General features: G+C 42.4%; 1 protein-coding gene across 1 annotated transcript in view; it reads left to right on the forward strand.

The window, feature by feature from the left end:
• The window catches only part of ush1c (Usher syndrome 1C), a 228239-nt gene that overhangs the window by 131249 nt on the left and 77276 nt on the right, over positions 1 to 19714 (forward strand). The gene's annotated exons all lie outside the window — the stretch shown is intronic.

A 19714-nucleotide genomic window follows, 5' to 3' on the forward strand; every position in this document is an offset into this window, starting at 1 on the left:
TAGTGATGATGAGTGAACGCATTGGCAGAGGTAGCCAACTGTAGTGTCCCAATATCCTCCTCAGTCAACATCTGCAGATGAAAGGGATTTAACCTAATACTTTCCTGCTCTGCATGGTTCAGTTCTATATTCATACAATCGCTCTGAAAAAAATGGTGAAAATAAATTGTTGCTCCCTTCATTGCTTGCCCCATTCACCAGACGGTGCAAGCTCATATATTGCCTTCCTAACCTCTAGTAATTCTTAAATCCTGGAAGAGACAAAAAAAAAGAAGGGCCAATTTCAACTCCCAGTGGGAAGCCGGCAGCAGACGGCAATCCTGTGGGGGAGTCTTTGCGGCATGCCACCGGTCAGCTGCTTGCCCGCCCCGGGCAGAAAGCGACAGCTGGCCAGAGTTGGGTGGGGGGGGTCGAGGTGGTAAGAAAGAGAAAGCTGCCGGCAGCAAGGTATGAGAAGGGGAGTGTTGCAAGGTTGTGGAGTGGGGGTGCCTGAGGCAGCAGAGGCCCTGAATTTTCTCGTAGGGCCTGGAGGAGCACAACTGCTTCTCCGTGCCTCACTAATGAAAGTTTTGTTAGCTTACCTTGGCGGGCCTTGCAGGCTTGCCGACCGCTATACCTGGCGGCGCAGCAGTGACGGCACCCCACTCAACAGTGGGTTAAAATGCCATCGGGTTCCTGTGTACGGCATGGGACCCCAATTTGTATTTATCAATGAAGTCTTGCTGGAGTCTAATGGGAGAATCATCCACTGCCAAAACCAACGGCGTTAAATAGAGAATCGGCAGGTACGGAGCGGGAAGTAGAACCACTCCACTGCTCCCCCGCTCCTTTTCCATCGGGTTAAAATTCCCCCGAGAGGATCTATCCTGTGACTGATTCCAGAAAAGGCTGTGAGAAATTTTTCTTGATCCCATAAAGGAATCAGGCAAGTTTTAGGAGACATTGGTTGTCCACGGCACATCTCCAGTCCTCCAATATGCTGTAATGCTCGCCTCAGGAACTTGCCAAGTCCTTCTAAACACATTGCAGCATATCTGTACTTAATGCAGCATTCAGTTCATTATCCAGTGAGCTGTTGGGGAAGTCACAATCATGGCTTTTCACAAATCTTTGAAACTGCGGATTTAATTCTTGAATTGAAATTTAAAGAGACTGTCATATCAACTGAACTAAAACTCAGTGACTAAATCTTGCATAAAATTATGGGAATATCTAAGATTCTTGGGAGATTTGGAATATTGTGTCCAGTTCTGGGCACCGCACTTTAGGAAAGATGTCAAGGCCTTAGAGAGGGTGCAGAAGAGATTTACTAGAATGATTCCGGGGATGAGGGACTTTGGTTACGTGGATAGACTGGAGAAGCTGAGGATATTCTCCTTGGAACAGAGAAGATTGAGAGGAGATTTGATAGAGGTATTCAAAATCATGAAAGTCTAGACAGAATAGATAAGAGAGAAATTGTTCCCATTGGCGGAAGGGTCAAGGACCAGAGGACATAGATCGAAGGTGATTGGCAAAAGAACCAAAGGTGACATGAGGAAAAACTTTTTTACACAGTGAGTGGTTAGGATCTGGAATGCACTGCCAGAGAGGGTGGTGGAGGCAGATTCAATCATGTTTTCAAAAGGGAACTGGATAAGTACTTGAAAGGAAAACAATTGCAGGGCAATGGGGATAGGGCAGGGGAGATAGACTGGCTGGATTGCTCGTGCATAGAGCCGGCACGGACTTGATGGGCCGAATGGCCTCCTTCTGTGCTGTAAACTTTCTATGATTCTATGAATTTTTTTTAATAACAAACAATATCGATCATTCATTCCATAAGCCTAGTGTTCATTTTGTTTATAACTAACTTCATTGCTTTCATTTTGCTCTTTCATGCTATATTTTTATCCTGGAACCTAAATTTTGTCTGGGGATATGATTTTTTTCCCATATTTTCAGGTGCTTTTGGCTTGGAGTTAATCTTTGAAGTGTCCATTTTACTACCAGTTAATTTTTATGCACTAATCCTTGATTAATTACCATGCATAATAAATAAGACAGTGCTTTGCTGGAGACCTCTGTTGTCAGTTTTAAAAATGCAGTGCAAACTTCCCTCCAATTATATTTTTTTTACATAGAGATATTTAAAACTTCCAAACTTGTACTTAACTAAGCATTAGCAAATTAATAGCTGGTAGTTATCGATATTTCTAATATTTATTTGGTTTGGCATGTTTAAGATGTTTCTTATGCAACATTATCAAATTGAGCAGTAAGAAGTAATGTGTGAAATAAGCTACAAATGTTGAACTGGTATTGGCCATACTAGGAATTGCATACATGCAGCAGTATGGTTTTCCTAAGTCCTGATGGCTGCCATGTTCAAAGAGAAAAACACTGTGACATTTTAGTTTTGGTTCAGCATGATTATATATATATGGAAAAAAATGGAATGAATCATTGGCTGGAGGATGAAAGGCAAAAGAAACTGAGACTTTATTTTAAATAAACTGCAATGGAACAAATAAAAATATAAAGAGTAGAAGCTGCTGAAATAATTTTGGTCTCAATCAATTTCCTCTGCCTTTTTTAGTTGCTTTTCTCATTTAACTGTCCCTTTTCCCACTTCTCACTTCATTCATTCTTCAAGCTAAGGAGAGTTAGAACTCCATCTGTGGAGATAGATCTTGCCCATACCGATTAGCTCCATTTGAAAGCTGTGTGTAGACTGAAGTAGTTACGAGCTGAACACTTTGATTTACACTGAAGAGCATGACTATCCTTCCCCTCTTATAGCATAGCTCTAAACCTCTCTCACCTAGAATGGAGGCAAGTCACGAAAGGGGCAGTGGAGGCAGGGAAAAGGAATTTAATATTTCTTAACTATTGCTCTGTCTATTTACTGTGTATCTGCCTTGTATTCGCTAGCATGTTTTGGATTTTGGATGTGCTGAGGAATGAGAATTTGATTTTCTTAGTTTTTGTATATTCTGTTATTTTTCTGTTGCTGTGGCTAGTTTAATTTTTGAGTAGTTTGCGGTGGTTGCAATTTAGGGTTTCTCCATGAACACATCTCCATGTTAAACCTTGTTAGAAAGGGAAGGAGAGGAAGAGGTCGAAGGCTGAGATATTATTTGACCAGAAGAAGAATAAGAAGCAGCTGGAATTTGAACAGAAACTTGCAAAGGAGAAAGAGGAGATGCTGGAGAAAGAAAAACAGTTGAAAATAAACCGACTAGTTCAAGAGGTACATTGGCACTGCAGGTGGTCAAATGAATGACTTTCATGCAATACTTCTGTGTGTGCATTAAAATTTAATTTCAAACTTTAAATGGTCCCCAGCTAATGTGGAGATAATGACAACCTTTCCTGCCTATATTTTCAAAGATATTTTTTGGAGACAGCCGACAGTATTATAATTTAGAAGTTCAGCCTAATTGCCTACCGTTTACCAAATGTAACACTTGTAATCCAGTAGATCTTCATACACCTTTGGTATTTGACAAACTGGCAAATGAGCTTCATCCTTGATAATATCAAAGTATCAACAGTGGAAAGAGAGAGGAATATACTGCAAGTATTTGGGGGCGGGAAGGTTGAGGAATGCACTGCAATTGTTTGGAGAGGTTGTTAAAGAATACCCAAACTGTTGGGTTGGGGGGGTGGACTCGAGGGGTCCACTGCAACTGTTTTTTTTGTTGGAGAAGGGTTATTCATCTCATTCCAAAGGTATTTAACATTCTAAACTCCTAAACTATGTATAAGTGAGTTAAATTTGACTTACTGGTCTGCTTTCAGTAGTTCTAAAGTTGCAGAAACTTTCCCTAAACTGAAAGATTAGATAATATTTGTACCGTGGATATTTTGCTGGCTTCATTAAATATCACTGAATTGGAATTTATTTGCATGGGATATGCATCAGCTTTAATCTAAATGGAAAAATGTCAACTGCATCCACCTAGTTTGTCCAATTTATTTACTAAACCTCCACATTGTGTCTTGTTAGAAAGTTACTATATGGATTTTAGGTTTCTCTGCAACAATAAAAGTACATTCCCAAAGGACATTTACTTCTAGCCCTGGTTCTGATGTCCTCAATTTCATTGTACCTCAAAATCTTATTCAAATGTAAAGATGTCAGTGACATTCATTTATGGAATTTTCATTCTTTATTTTGGTCTTGGAGCGATAGCTTCACACGGCCATTGCTACCAAATTTTCATATCAGGAACAAGTAGTCCACATTGGACATAGATATTTAATAGCTGTTGCATATTACACATATAATTTTCATTCTTAAAAAGGTATGAAACACAACTATGTCTTTTACATTGTGTGTGCCACTTCTGCAAAACTGTAAAGTGGGAGGAAACCTAAGGTGTGCTTTTTGTTCTTTTTCCCCATTGTCTACTGAAAAAATATATTCTCATAGAAATATTCTTCGACACAAGCCTATTAAACGACATCAGAAGTAGGGACGTGCCCTGGAGTGACTTTTTTGAAAGCAATGGATAGGTCCGACAATGAAATCAGGAACAACTCAGCTTCAGTCCTCTTGTCTGTGTTGGAATTGGCTGATATCAGCAAGGCAACAATGTAGACAAAACAATTGGCCTGTGTGGCTCTGCGTTAGAGTGGAGCAATCAGCAAGGGTTCCTGCTCCTGATCGCTCTCCAGTAACCCCCACAGGAAGTGGGAATTTATAGATGTCGGGTAAGGATAGGATCGAATAGTCTGCCAACACTGTCAAGGCTCACATGTAAATAATGCCTCCTTGGATGAGATACCAGAGGGCCCCAGCAGTCACAGAAATTATCCTCACAGGGAGTCAGCATCACCAGGAGGGGAGAGTCATAGAGTCATAGAGTTATACAGCACGGATAGAGGCCCTTCGGCCTATCGTGTCCGCGCCGGCCATCAAGCCCAGTCTAATCTAATCCCATATTCCAGCATTTGGTCCGTAGCCTTGTATGCTATGGCATTTCAAGTGCTCATCCAAATGCTTCTTGAATGTTGTTAGGGTTCCTGCCTCCACAACCCTCTCAGGCAGTGAGTTCCAGACTCCAACCACCCTCTGGGTGAAAAAGTTCTTTCTCAAATCCCCTCTAAACCTCCCACCTTTTACCTTGAATCTATGCCCCCTTGTTATAGAACCCTCAACGAAGGGAAAAAGCTCCTTAGTATCCATCCTATCTGTGCCCCTCATAATTTTGTACACCTCAATCATGTCCCCCCTCAGCCTCCTCTGCTCCAAGGAAAACAAACCCAATCTTCCCAGTCTCCCTTCATAGCTGAAGCGCTCCAGCCCTGGTAACATCCTGGTGAATCTCCTCTGCACCCTCTCCAAAGCGATCACATCCTTCCTGTAGTGCGGCGACCAGAACTGCACACAGTACTCCAGCTGTGGCCTAACCAGTGTTTTATACAGCTCCATCATAACCTCCTTGTTCTTATATTCTATGCCTCGGCTAATAAAGGCAAGTATCCCATATGCCTTCTTTACCACCTTATCTATCTGTTCCGCCGCCTTCAGGGATCTGTGAACTTGCACACCAAGATCCCTCTGACCCTCTGTCTTGCCTAGGGTCCTCCCATTCATTGTGTATTCCCTTGCCTTGTTAGTCCCTCCAAAGTGCATCACCTCGCACTTTTCCGGGTTAAATTCCATTTGCCACTGTTCCGCCCATCTGACCAACCCATCTATATCGTCCTGCAGACTGAGGCTATCCTCCTCGCTATTTACCACCCTACCAATTTTTGTATCATCAGCGAACTTACTGATCATACCTTTTACATTCATATCCAAGTCGTTAATGTAGACCACAAACAGCAAGGGCCCCAGCACAGATCCCTGTGGTACCCCACTGGCCACAGGCTTCCAGTCACAAAAACAACCTTCGACCATCACCCTCTGCCTTCTGTCACTAAGCCAGTTTTGTATCCAAAGTGCCAAGGCACCCTGGACTCCATGGGCTCGTACCTTCTTGACCAGTCTCCTGTGCGGGACTTTATCGAAGGCCTTACTGAAATCCATGTATACCACATCCACTGCGTTACCCTCATCCACACGCCTAGTCACCCCCTCAAAAAATTCAATCAAATTAGTCAGACATGATCTTCCCTTGACAAAGCCATGTTGACTATCCCTGATTAATCCTTGCTTCTCCAAGTGGAGACTAATTTTGTCCTTCAGAATTTTTTCCAATAATTTTCCTACCACTGATGTTAGGCTCACTGGCCTGTAGTTCCCCGGTTTTTCCCTACTCCCCTTCTTGAATAATGGTACTACATTAGCGGTTCTCCAGTCCTCTGGCACATCCCCTGTGGCCAGAGAGGTTCTGAATATATGTGTTAGAGCCCCCGCAATCTCCTCCTTTGCCTCACACAGTAGCCTGGGATACATTTTGTCCGGGCCTGGGGATTTATCCATTTTTAGGCCTGCTAAAACCGCCAATACCTCCTCCCGCTCGATGTTAATATGTTCGAGTATATCACAGTCCCCCTGTCGTATTTCTATGTCTACGTCGTCCTTCTCCATAGTGAAAACAGATGCAAAAAATTCATTTAGAACCCCTCCTACATCTTCCGGCTCCACACACAGATTGCCATTTTTGTCCCTAATGGGCCCTATTTTTTCCCTAGTCATCCTCTTACCCTTAATATACTTATAAAACATCTTAGGATTTTCCTTTATTTTGCTCGCCAGTGTTTTTTCATGGCCCCTCCTTGATCTCCTAATTTCCTTTTTAAGTATCCCCCTGCACTTTTTGTACTCCAAAATCAGTGGAGAGAAGATTAGTTCACGGTAAAAAAACTAGAAGACTTTGGAGGTTAAGATTTCAGAAAGCCAATCTGGACCCACCCAAACCTGAAAAACAGGCTATTGGCTTGAAGTGAGGAAATTGATCAATTTTTTTTAAAGTAAGGAATATTTTAATGACAATCGGTTTATTTTTTAATAGACAATGGGAGGTATCTTGATGACTGTAGTCTGCCTGGACTTGTCTTTCCCTTTCAGTAATATTTGCCAGAGTACAATGACGACTTTTAAATCTTTTCCAATCTGTTGAATTGTCTTGTGAGTGAGTTAAGTCATTGGTGCATTGCTTCAGGTATCTGAAACAGAACGGGAAGATCTGGAAGAATCTGCAAAGGTTCAGCATTGGGTGGAGAGGCTGTGCCAGACTCGGTTAGAGCAAATCTCTTCAGCAGAGAATGAAAACCTTGAGGTAATAGCTATTCAAGATTACTGTGCTTCTACAGAGGTCTGTGCACCGCATGAAACACTGTTGTCACTTTGTGCAGTATGGAAAGGATTTTTATGGGGCGGGGAATCCAATAACCAAATAACATGGCAATCTTATAATGGCAATTGGGCAACAAAACTATTTTCAAATGACCACAATAGCAAATAAACTTTGGCCGACCAACCTTGAACTCTTGGTTATAAAGTCATCGTACACCTCACATTTGAAAGAGATATTGGGGGTGAAATTGGTCTTCGGCCGTAGCGCAAAATGAACGATAGTGAATTAAAGTCCAATTTCATCCATATTTTCCTCTTTTCAATATATTGTGTAGGATATTTTTCTTCTACCAGTGCTGCGTGTGCAGTTCAGGAATTGCCTACTAGACTCAGTGAGGATCTCATTTTCAAAGCATATCATCAGTTTTATCTATGTAGCCAGTATGAATTCAGTGAAGCTGTAAATAAGTGTTTTTGCGAAATACTTTTTATAGTGTTCTTTTAATTTGATTTATTTAGCATGAGAGAACTGAGGTTCACACATTTATACAAATGTTTTAAATTTTCATTCCTAAACTACGTATATATTTCACTGCTGAGTTTTTAATTCCACATATAAAAGATTGTGATTAACAATTCAGCATAAAAGAAGTGACACCCCCTTAGTATATAATATTTGGGACACAGAGATTTGGGAATTATTAACGCACAATATAGTGGATGGTCTTTGATTTACAATAAAGGTTGAAATTTCCTTAAAGAATGGTCATAATAAGTGCAATTCATATTCTATCTGATGAAACTCTGCCTTCTCTACACCGGTACTTGTTCACCATACTCCAAAGGGAACTACCCTGGCTCCAGTTCTATTCAATGCAGTACACTCGCAGCCAATTATTCCCATGGAAATTGACGGGAGGTAAGCTGAACACAAGTATTAACTGCACACCAATTTCAGAATATGAAAACAAATCTATGCGCATGACAAATAATTTAGTTAATTGAATTTATCCAATCCTCTGCTGTCTATGTTGGTCTTTAATGTATCCTCTGATAATGCATAGGAAATATTAAGGGGATTTTTAGCTCCCAGGTAGAAATGCAGGATGCACAGGCCACCATTTAACAGCCGGGCCTCATTAATATTCCGCCAGCCAGCTGCCCAAATGAATCTGCGACGAACAGGTTGCCAGGTGGCAGTCGGGTAAGTCGCCGTTGTGGGGGGCTGATTGTCGGAATGATATCGCAAGTCAGAGGAGAGGTGGCCCAGGTGGCAGCAGCCCAAACTTTCCTTTTGGGGCCCAGAGGAGCACTTATGCATCTCCTGGCCCTATAAGCAAAAGTTTTAAACTTACCTGACCGAGCCTCTGCTATGTGTCCGCTAGGTTTTACTGAGCGGAGCATCTGCGGCAGACGCTGTGCTCAGTAGGTCGTTAAAATTGCATCAGATCCTAATGACCTCAAAGGATGCTGATTTACATGTGCTGAGTCAGACGGCTGCCTCATCGCCCAAGAAAACAGCGGCCTTAAAATTGCCGTGGAACGGGAAATGAGTGGAAAGTCCACCACTTGGATTTTAACTTATGTTCCGCCAGGTTTCTGCCAGGCAACGGGAGTTAAAATTTCCTCTATTGACTCTTTTGACTGTCCAAACCTCGGTGCAATGTATGGAGGAGAACTGTTGAGCCTGGTAGCCTCAGCAGATGAAGCTGAACTCCCAGTTAAAAGAACTCATTTTGAATCCCCAGCCTGAATTGGTGTTCAGAGTCATTCACCACTCTCTCTCATCCACCTTTTATGCCCTTGTCTCCAGAAAAAGTTTTGCTCTCCTGGATCACAGTTGATCCCCGGTATAGTCCCAATCTTCATTTTTCAAGGCCAAGTGGCACATACTTGAGTGTATCTGGTGCTCAACTATTTGAGCCATCCATCACCCGATCTGGCTGGACCACATCAAGGACTATTAGTCTACACTCTTCTCTGACAAAACGTGGACTACTCCAGGATCATCCTAGAGAACAAAGATAACCCCTGTCTTTTCTCTACTACCAACTATCTCCTTAAACCCCTCTCTCCTGTTGGAGGTAAGGGTGGATGGAACAAGTGCGAGGAGCTCATGGACTTTTATTTTTCACTGAGGCCATCCAACAGCCTGCATCTGCTGCTTCCTCCCCCTCTGCTTGCCCACCAAGCCAAACCTCCCTGCACCCTCCGCCCTAGCCCTGAACCTTTCTCCAGATGCCCTCCTATCTCCTCTTAAGCCCTCTCCAAACTTATTTTGTCTGTGAGACCCACCTCCTGCTACCTTGACCCCACTCTCACTAAATTGCTAACCATCCAACTTTACTTCTTGCCCCCCATGCTGGCTGACATTGCAAATAGTTCCCTCTCCTCAGGCACTGTCCTTCTCATTTCCAAAACCTCCATTATCACTCCCCTGCTCAAAAAATGCACCCTTCGCCCCTCTGTCCTTGCAACCTACTGCCAAACTCCAACCTATCTTTCCTTTCCAAAGTCCTTGAAAGTATTGTCACCTTCCAAATCTGTGCCCATCTTTTCTGCAACTTCTCCACCATCTCTCTCGACCACTCCACGCCTCAGTGTTGTCAGATAGGTTGTTTGAAATCCAGTCTATTGTGAGCCACGATTTCCTCCAGTTTAATATTGGGAAGACTGAAGCCATCCATTCCCAGGCCACTGTCTCAGAATGAACCAGACTGTTCACAGTCTCGGTGTCCTGTTCAACCTCGAACTGTCTTCCTCGAACCTCGAACATATGTTCAACCTCGAACTGTCTTCCTCGAACCTTGAACATATGTTCAACCTCGAACTGTCTTCCTCGAACTTTGAACATATGTTCAACCTCGAACTGTCTTCCTTGAACCTTGAACATATGTTCAACCTCGAACTGTCTTCCTCGAACCTTGAACATATGTTCAACCTCGAACTGTCTTCCTCGAACTTTGAACATATGTTCAACCTCGAACTGTCTTCCTCGAACCTTGAACATATGTTCAACCTCGAACTGTCTTCCTCGAACTTTGAACATATGTTCAACCTCGAACTGTCTTCCTCGAACCTTGAACATATGTTCAACCTCGAACTGTCTTCCTCGAACCTTGAACATATCTTCTCCATCACAAAGACTGCCTACTTCCACCTCTGTAACATCACCCGTATCCGCCCCTGCCTCAGCTTATGCGCCACTAAAACCCCTCATCCATGCTTTTGTTACCTTCAGGACCAAGTATTCCAATGCTCTCCTGACCGGTCTTTCAGCTTCCACCCTCCATAAACTTGAGGTCGTCTAAAACTCTGCTGCCCATATCCTAACCCGCACCAAGTCCCATTCACCCATCACCCCTGTGCTCGCTGACCTACATTGGCTCCTGGTCCACCAATGTCTCAATTTTAAAATTCTTACCCTCATGTTCAAATCCCTCCATGGCCTCACCCCTCCCTATATCTGTAACCTTCTCCAGCCCTACAACCCTCCAAGACCTCTGCCTTCCTCCAACACTGGCCTCTTGTGCATCTCCCACTCCCTTCGCCCCACCATTGGCAACCGTGCCTTCAACCGTCTAGGCCCTAAACTCTGGAATTCCCTACCTAAACCTCTTTGCCACTCCACTGCTCTCTCCTACTTTAACATGCTCCTTAAAACCTACCTCTTTAACCAAGCTTTCAGTCACCTATCCTAATATGTCCTTCTTTGGCTCGGTGTCAGTTTTTGTCTGATTACATTCCGTGAAGCGCCTTGGGATATTTTACTATGTTAAAGACCTATATAAATGCAAGTTGTTGTTGTTATTGACACTAAGCAAAGAAGAGCAGGGAGTTTTGCAGTGTTCTTAGTAACATTACTTCCTCAAACAGTACCACCTAAAAACAGATTAATTGGTCATTTATGGCTGTTTGTGGAATGTTGCTAGTGCAGAATGGCTGCCGTATTTACCTACATTATGACAGTTACTACACTTGAAAATGTAGTTTGTTATGCAAAGCATTTTGAGATGTTTTAACATGAAAGACATGCAAGTACTCATTGTTTATAACCTGGGATCTTCCTGATTTGTATAGCTCAAAGCAAACAAAATATTTATGAGCCATCAACCTCAGTGCATCCATGGAAAATGCATGTAAATTCCTCAACCACATTGTAGCATGCAAGTAGTCTCTGGTCCCCAATACAGTGATATGCCTTAGCATTGAGAAGCCAGTTGACTGGATTAAGTGATTTTGTTACATTCTTAAATAGTATGAGTTTGGAGACAACTCTTTACTGTAGATTCATTTGCTGCAGCAGGATCCCCAAGGAGCTGTTGCCTCGCTAAGGGGATAGCTTTCAATGCCGTTACATGACATTATCCTCCTCATTTTACCCATTCATTGTCAATGCGCAGAATATGTAACCTTATAGTTCCACCAGCCCACGATGGACCACGTCTTGGCAGAACTGAAAATCTTCCTCAGGATGTCTCACAGCTATTATTGGAAAGAAGTCTTTCAAAATGTGGGTGCTCATTGTAGTTTGCACCAGTGCGTATGTGCAGAGTATGTCAATTCATGAGTTGACACATTTTTGGTTTCCCATTGACTGGGTCAACATGGTTTGCTGTACAATTCTGTACTGTATTTGACAGTTTTAGAGTATGATAGGGGAACCAGCAGAAGAGAAGGAGAGGGATTTGCTTTCCATTGCATCAGCCGAACAATGGTGCCATTTGCCCTTGTGCTTTTCTTTGATGAGTATGAGTTGTTCCCTTTGATAATGATGAATGCCACTTTGTTAGCATACATCTGTAATGAGATAATTTTTTAAAAATCATATTGCCCACCAGTAATTATGTAAGAGGCATCGCGCTGATGCCCTTAAAAGGTGCGTTCTTTCCTGTTTCTGCTGAAGATTAACAAAAGTTAAATCTTTTACAGTGTACCTCCATTTTATAGTTCTTAGAAGAACCCTAAATAATGATTACATTTCACTAACTTGAATATATATTCTATAAAACTCATCCGAATATACACTAATTAATTGTGAGCCTTATGTCCTGATGTAAACTGGATTAACGCAGTGTCAGAAGTGGCACATTGTCTGAAACAGTGAGCGCTCTGTCAATAACCTTATGAAAGTTGTTGCCACCATGTTGGTGTGGTGTAAATATTAAATATAGCCCTATAAAATGAAATGTTTCATGAATTATTATTGACATTTTTCTTTCTAATGTAGCCATTACCAGAAAGAATAATACTTCAGACATATTCAGATTTGACTTCAGCATCCCTGTGTTAAGTTTCTAAATTTTACACACCATGTGGAATAGATGGCAGCTCTCATTCATATGTCTTTGTTTAGTGATCCCTACTGTCCATATCGGTCCAAGTTTAGATGACAGATGAACTAATCCGTACTAGGCCCAATTGGGGCCATTTTGAGTTCAGAATTTGTTTTGATACCCACTCCAACATGGTACAGTATCAGCAAGACTCTTAAATTTTACTGGAGATTTTCTTCTAATTACTACCACAGCAACTTTAATGTCTGGTAGATCATTTTCAGAGGAGTGTTCCTTTAAGTATTGGTTATGGATGTTGCTTGGAATGAAAATTTTATTTTATGCTTTTCAGTTGAGAATCATACAGTTTAAAAAACCTGTTATCTACTGACAGGGGTCAAGTGCACAACCGCCCCCTCCAACATCTGTACGAAAATTTGCCGGTGGCCTCCAACTACATACCACAGATATTGATGATATCAACTTAGATCAATTTGACCAGCCAGCAAAGCGGATGGCACATCCTCCACCAGCACCTCATCTTGTTCCATCACCACAGCCACCCAAGATTCCATCACCAACTGTCACACCATCACGGAAAAAGCCTGCTCCATCTCCGCCATCTCCACGTCATCCAAAATCATCCCACATAGGCTCCAGGATATCGCCTACATCCCCAACTCCACCTCCTCCTCCTCCTCCACCTCCCCCTCCCCCTCCACCACCACCACTCCCCCCTCCAGTGCCCATTCATCCTATTGCCTTTGCTCGTTCTCAAGGTACCATTCCAGAAGCAAGGGAAAGTAACTCAACCTATTACTCCCATGCAGGCGTGGAGTCGGTTAATGACTGGGAGGTACAGAATTATAGTTCAAAAGCTGCGTACAGTCCTATTTACACCCCGACTGGTGAACGTTCATATCCAATCAGTCATAAGGTAATGGCTATGTGTTGTGAAATCTGTATTGCTTGCTGTGCCATCTTCCTGTGGACTGTACATTTTCTAAACTCCTAGTCTAAAAACAGCCACTCCAAAATAGATGTTACTGAGGTAGACAGCCTTTTAAAAAAAATTTACAAAACTACTATAATGACTGCTTGGCAAACCAAGCAAATTTATCTAAATTAAATATCAACTAGTAAATATAAGCTGTCAACTTAGTTAATAAAACTCTTGCCTCTGAGTCAGAAAGTTGTGGATTTAAGCCCCAATTAAGTACTTGAACATGTAATCTAAAATGGCACCCCAGTCTAATACTGAGAGAGCTGCATTGTTGGAGGTGCTATACTTTGAATGAGATGTTAAACTGTAATCCTATCTGCCTTTTCAAATAGATGTTAAAATTTCCATGGCAAAGAAGAGCAGGGATCCTCCCAGTGTCCCGGGTAACATTCCTTTCTCAACAAATGCTACCGGAAACAGATTAATTGGCATTCATCTAATTATATACATAATGGCTTCTGCAATTGCCTATCTCACAACAGTGGCTGCATCTCAAAAGCAATTCATTGTATGTAAAACACTTTGAGTTATTTCTGAGATGTGGTACAGCGCTATATGCAAGTTGTTTTTTGAATCATTGTTAGTTCTAAAACTTTTCCAGGGGGGATAAAAACAGAAAGCTGAGGGTTATGCTCTTTCTGATTCTTCCCTCTTTCAGTGGCTGGCTTTGCTAACATGGCTGAAATTTGTAATCCAGCACACAGAAGATTGTGGGCACAAACCTACATTGTGCCATTCTCCAGCACAGTGTGTTAATGTTCCATGCCATTGACTAATAGTTTTTAATTAGCAAATCAGATTATAAAAAAATAAGAACTGTAGCGCAGGCTGAAACCACAAGTCAATTTAGTCAGTGCCGATAGTTATTCACCCTTTTCCCATCAGTAGAGAATCTCTATGTTGAAGTGTACAGTTTCTTTCAGGTAATTTGTTTTGATAGATGTGAATGTGTGTTTCCAGCTATCAGACATTAATGTGGTCAGCACTGCTAAAGGTGAAACTCAACAAAGTTAAAGGCCATGTTTTAAAGTCTATGGGGGAAAAATTCAATAGGGCCTAGTATTGGGCGTAAATCCGCTATTAACCCATGCCCAATGGCCCCTGCACAGGCAGGACGAGAACTTCGTCCTGCCTGAGTACTCAGTCAATCTGCGTTGAAATCCAGGCCTTGCGCGTCAATTCAATGCAATTTGCACTTTCCACCAGCAGAGGGAGCCCCAATCTCTTAAAAGGAGGGATATCTCTTCAAATCTCTTAAAGGTAGCTGGTACCTGTTATTTGCTAAAAATAACAGCCTGCTGTCTGTACGGAGTCTGAATGGAAATCAGACTTCGCACATGTAAAACACAGATGTAGGTCCCGTCCCTATGTTTACACATTGATGAATTATGTTAAAACATTGAATAAACGTTGCGCACTACAAAATGCCACATCCTCCAATCTACATGCCAGACCTCACCAATCTGCCGATCTGAGTTGGTATCAAGCCATTGAGAGTGTGTGCACCAAGGTTCTCTGCTGATGCCTTGTGCAAGAGGTGGACAGACGGAGGGACATCCAATATGCATAGGTGGGGTGGGGTGAGGGGGGGGGGGGGCAAGAGGCCCTCTAGACATATGGCCAAAGGGCAGTTGGGGACAAAGTAAATGCCAGGCACACACAGCACCACGAACGTGGACACAGTGCAGGAAGAAGTTCAATGCTTTGACACGAGTGGTCAAGGTGAGTGTCACGTGGCGCCTCCTACCAACTGCACCTCTAGCTGCATCCACTGCTCCACACATTACACCCCCCATCACCCACGCACCAACAAACTCTTTCAATCAGTACTCAATTCTTTGAATCAGATGCTTCCTCTCACTCTTACACATGACCACTGTTGCAAGCCGCCCACCCACAACTCACAGGCCACACACACTGGCAGCTAATCAACCACGACAAGCACATCACCCAGACACACATTCGGCTTTCTTGCAGAAGAAGGCAGCGCATAACAGGATGCAGCAAGTGGCAGTGGCATTTAGCCCTTCGAGCCTGTTCCACCATTCAATGAGATCATGCTGGACCTGTGACCTAGCCCCATATCGCTAATACCCTTGGTTCACAGAAATCTATCAATCTCAGATTTAGAATTCACAATTGAGGTAGCATCAACTGTCGTTTGCAGAAGAGCATTCCAAACTTATCCCACCCTTTGCGTGTAGAAGCGTTTCCTAACTTCACTCCTGCACGCCCTGGCTCTAAAAGTTAGACTATGTCCCCGCGTCCTAGTGTTCAAGTATAGGAGACCTCCAAAAACAGTTCCAAATGTATCGGCAGCCAGTAGCAATTATCCAGCCACTAACCTGTAAATCCTGCATGGTCCCTTTAAATAGCCCTGGTGGGGGTCCTCCAGTCACTCTAAGACATGTTCAGATGTGCGTTGACTTGAGCGTTAAGTGCCAAAATGGTGTCTAGCACTTTAAATTAGCGTTGCACACTGATTGTATCCATTTTCTCCTTTACGTGCTTCCAGGGTTTGGTATTTGTGCATGCGCTAACTCCTAAAGCAAGATGGTGTCCGGCGCACGTCTCGCTGGAAATGTTCTTAAGCAGCCAAGACGCCATCTTGGATGTTCGAGAGGACACGTAGCGCCAAAACAATGGGCGCTACACGGCCCAATTTACTGCCCTGTACATTAATTAATAATCATTAATGCTAAGAACGGTTTTACCTTTTGGTACATCTGTTTTTTCTGATAAAGGCCAGATGTGACGGCATGCTCCCGACTTTTAAAGTTGCATGTGTTTGGAGTGACTTACTGCTTTTGATATGGTGGCTTATGTACGTATAGAGTGATGATTGGAACCTGTGTTGACTTGTCTCAGGTTATGAGGAACACGTCTCATGCCAGCAGAGTCTCTTCTGCATCCAATAATCCATTGGTATGTGACAAAACTTTTGTGTGCATCTATGTCGGGGATCATAAGACACTCTTGGCACCAGTAATAGACTGATGCCAGTATAGTACACACCATTAAAGGCAAATACTGGAAATTATACAAGAGACTTACACAGTCTTTTTGCGGGCGGGGGGGGGGGGGGGGGGGGGAGAGAAAAAAATATTTGTCGGAGATGTCAGATGAGCGATTATTGCATTCATGACCAACACAACTTCTCTTGCTCTTGGGTATTGGTTATAGAGAGTATGTGCCCTACATACAGCAGACTTGCATTGGAGTTGACACCGAGAGATACACAAGCTATTTATTGCTAGATACAAGTGAATTAGCTGGTGCATTGGGACATTCCTACTGTCAGATTAATTCTTATTACGAAGGATGAAAGTGACAAACATTCTTCACAATAACAGAATTAATGTACAACTGTCGCATTGATGCGAAGCAATTTCATTTCACACCAGTGTGCATTTATAATGTAAGTGCAGCCCGAATCGTCTGTCAAGGCCCCAGCTGACATCGGAACAAAGCAGACTGAGACTCCCTGGAAGAGGTAAAGTCACTCCAGTTTGGAGTCAGTTGAGGGCTTCACAAGCTATTTACACTTCAAGTTCAGTGTCAATGTGTGAAGCCATTTGACTTTGCACCAGCGATACACTTATGGAATGTAAATGTAACATTAGTGTTAAATAAGATTAGTTTTTAACATTTGGTTGTCTGATATTGAGCCTGTTTACTGTATTTTTTAAACTTGTAAGACTTTTCCATAATATCTAAATGGAAGTGAGAAGAAAATAAACAAAAAATTGAAGGATATGAAATGTGATGTGTATAAAATTAAAAAAGAAATCCATTATTTGGTGGAAGTTAAAAGGTTTATTCATTTAGGGTGGAGATTTGCTTGAAAAAGACTTAGAGCTATAATAATTGAGATACTGTTACACTGACATTTCCTTTCCATTGGATCACATCTTATTTATTAGTCTTTTAAGGTACGATGCAATATAGTTTTGTCTATTTTCAGTCACTACTTCAACAGAGTGATTGCTTGGCTGTCAATAATTCATGTAAGTGAAATGGACCATGTACTGTTTTCCCATTCAAAAGCACTATTCAGAAAAGGGTTTATTGTGAACATGAGGTTTTAAAAGAAATATATATAAGAATTAGAATGAACAACAAAATGCAGCATTTGTTAGATGAATATGTTTTTTGAGTGGCAATGGATATCTCATTTATTAAAGTGAGATATCAAACTTTTAGTAACCATTGTTTTATTTACATGTTAATTGTGCTTTCCCTTTCCATCTACCATGGATGACCAATCATCGTGTGCTGCACATAACTTCAGCAACTTGCCCCAAGCCCACCTACCCAGCAACGACCAATGGGCCCAATGGCTTCCAAGCCAGTCATGTTGCCCCCTAGCCCTAGCCATATGAAAAAGACATGGGTTAAATCTGAACTGGTAAGTTTTTTTAAAAATGTATTTATCTGTATAGATAGTATTAACTCTCCCTGTCCTTAATTTGTTTTTTTTTACAGTGGAATGTACAGTTAGGATCATTTTTATATAACAGTCAACTGTCTATAAGTTTGTAAGTGTGATTAACAGCTAGTACCAGCCAATTGGAGTTATCCTGTAATTAAGTTTCCACTTGTGCATTATGTATTGTGGCCACTGCATTACACCTGTATGTACAGTTGGGCCAGAACCAGTCAAGAGGCTAGAGTATTAGAGGTAAGCCAGGACTGGATGGGAGTCAGAAGTCTGGAGAAATGATCAGGATCAGGTGGGAGCCGGAGGATGGAGAGGCAGACCAAGATTGGGCAGGAATCAGAGGCTGTAGAGGTGAGTTAAGATTGGGCCACGTGTAAGATTGCTGTTTCTCGTCTTTTGTAATGAGCGCAGGGCTGCTGCGGGGAACTGACCAGTGTGCTTAAGGATCCTGGATAGACCTGTGGGTGGGTACAAGAGACAAGTTAACATTTTAACATCAGCTAACTTACAGATATCATTAGTAATGTTATCTAATGTTGTTCTTCATTGAAATTGTATGAAGAACAACAGAAAGCTGGAAGTAATTCCAAGGTAGTTGTCAATTGAATAGTTCAGATAACAAACTCTGAAAGTAAAGCTTGCATTGCTTACAACCATGGTCTGAACTCTGAGGTTACAAACAACTGCAGGATAACGAAATTTTGAATTTGATTAAGGGTAGTTCCCTTATATTTTGAATCTGTTTGTTTGCCAGCACACATCTTTTAAATAGATACCCATGGCCAATGCATTTCATTGAGCCTTATGATAGGACAGAGTGGGGGAGGAAGTTAAATCTGGTAACTTGGCATCGCGGCAGATGGAGTTGTTTGTTTTCTGCCGGTATAGCGTGTCTACATTCCATAACAGAATAGTTCGCAGCTGCACCCATATTTCACCATGGTTGAGGTAGGCTCAAACGACAGCTTGTTTTTGAGCTTTAGCGTACTCGAGTTTTATGAATTCGGTACATGAAGCTAAAACCCTATTTTAAGAAAAAATTGAAATTTTAAAAAATGAAGGCCCATCCCTAGTCGACACAACATTTGACACTCTAAAGGAGGTCTTCTGAGAAAAATGATTTCCCTACTGGACAATTCTAGCCATCTGGTGCAATTTAAATATCTTGAAATAATCATGGTGTGCATGGTTTATACAACTGATCTAAAGTAAGTAAAACATTAAGGTTTGATAAAGACCAGTGATTATTTGCCGATAGCCAGCATCTTATTCGGATGATTCTGCTGTTTCTTATTAAAGGAACTAATGCTGATGGTACAGGGTGTGATAAATGTGGGAAATCACAAGGGGGTCGATTTTCACTGACTTTGCCTGGTGTTAATGGGGTGGGAACGGCCTCAGTTTGGGCAGCCTTACCACCTCGTTAATACTGGCGATGCAGCTGGCTCCATTTGAAAGGGGCCCACCACCTGGCGTCCAAAGCGCCTGCCTGATTCAGGCAATAGGTCCATTTTAATATGGAAATCGGGGTCTTATCACGTAAATAGGACCCCACCTGGACCTCTGCCCCCCCCGGGGACCCCCACCTTCCATGATTACGGCCGCCCCCTCCTCCCCCTTGCTGGGGGCTTCCCCGGCCCAATATTGAGGCTTCAATCCGGCGAGCTGCTCCAGGGATGCCTGTTTGGCACCCCAAAGCTTGCCTGCCAAATTTAAATGAGGCCAGGGCCTCAAAATCACGGGGGTCTCTTTGCCACTGGAAC

Source organism: Heptranchias perlo, chromosome 12 (assembly GCF_035084215.1).
Source record: "Heptranchias perlo isolate sHepPer1 chromosome 12, sHepPer1.hap1, whole genome shotgun sequence".
In the NCBI taxonomy this organism is placed as follows: domain Eukaryota; kingdom Metazoa; phylum Chordata; class Chondrichthyes; order Hexanchiformes; family Hexanchidae; genus Heptranchias; species Heptranchias perlo.